The sequence below is a fragment of the Aplysia californica genome, unplaced genomic scaffold (assembly GCF_000002075.1).
Source record: "Aplysia californica isolate F4 #8 unplaced genomic scaffold, AplCal3.0 scaffold00959, whole genome shotgun sequence".
Classification (NCBI taxonomy): domain Eukaryota; kingdom Metazoa; phylum Mollusca; class Gastropoda; order Aplysiida; family Aplysiidae; genus Aplysia; species Aplysia californica.
Genome location: NW_004798229.1, coordinates 35286 through 36431, shown reverse-complemented (window position 1 = coordinate 36431; position 1146 = coordinate 35286). Strand labels below are relative to the sequence as shown.

General features: G+C 41.4%; 1 protein-coding gene across 1 annotated transcript in view; it reads right to left on the bottom strand.

Annotated features, from left to right (window-relative positions):
• Positions 1-980, bottom strand: part of LOC101860056 (dentin sialophosphoprotein) — a gene marked incomplete at its 3' end in the record, with an annotated part of 3496 nt that extends 2516 nt beyond the window's left edge. Inside the window, 1 exon segment of the mRNA XM_035973037.1 lies at positions 681-980.
• Between the last annotated feature and the right edge of the window lie 166 nt (positions 981-1146).

Here is a 1146-nt window from a genome sequence, read left to right as displayed (position 1 = left end):
GGGGGATAATAATGGCCGAGTGGTCGCGCGGTCTGCCTCGATGTGCGTGCGTGATGGGGGTTGTTGTTAAGTTACAAAAGAAAGAAGAAAGCGCTGGTGGGGAACGCGATAGCGTCTGTCTGTGCCTTGTGATGCTTAAGTTAAGATCTATAGGTTGTGATGCTTAAGTCAAAATCTTGAGATGCTTAAGTTAAGATCTATAGGTTTTGATGTTTAAGTCAAAATCTTGTGATGCTTATTAAGTTAAAACCTATAGGTTTTGATGCGTAAGTCAAAATCTTGTGATGCTTAAGTTAAAACATATTGGTTGCTTAAGACAAGTTTAATTCTATAGACTACATTGCACTTTTATAGATCTATTTGTGTCATTCGTGTATGGGAGTGAGTCTGGACTCTACCACACTGTCTTTAGTGGCCAAACCGATCTGTCCCGACGGAAAAAGCGTTATTTCGAAAAAGTTGAAAACTTGTTTTTATACGAATTTCTGTTCCGCTCTATTAGATCTCTAGAGATGCAAGTACGTGTAGTTCGTTTTTTTAAAAGCGTTTGTCGTGAGAAAGTTGAAAACTTGTTTATATAGCCTAACGAATGCGCCGCTCTACTTGGTGCGAATAGTTCGTTTTAAATTTAGATTTTAATTAAGAAATGTAAAAAAATAAAAATAAAAAAAGAACTTTACCACAACCACATGGACCCGCTGCTGGCAGTCGTAGAGTTGAGAATGACGATCTTGTTATGGCTTCCCGCCCACGCTCTTAGAGATAGCTTACTTTAATGGTTGTGGTGGTGGTCAAAAAGAAAGGCCTCCCCCTCCAACTTCTCCTCACGGCCGGTGATGACGTAATTACCTGTGTTGGCGTCTGTCCGAGGGGTCGGTCAGCCAGCCAGTCAGTCAGTCAGCACACGCTACGAACACACTAAAAAAAAAGAGCCCCCAGGTCTAAATTGAGGCGTGCAAAGACATGGCTGTGTAATAGACAATTGAGAACGTTCACTACCTTGACAAGTGACCGCCGGAGGACAAGCAAGAAGCCCTCTCAAGAAGAAAAGACAGGAGGAGGAAGAAATTACTAGGATAAAAAAAAGAAAGAAAGAAAGAAAGAAAGAAAAGAAAAAAAAACGACAGTACAGGGAAGGGGGTGAGG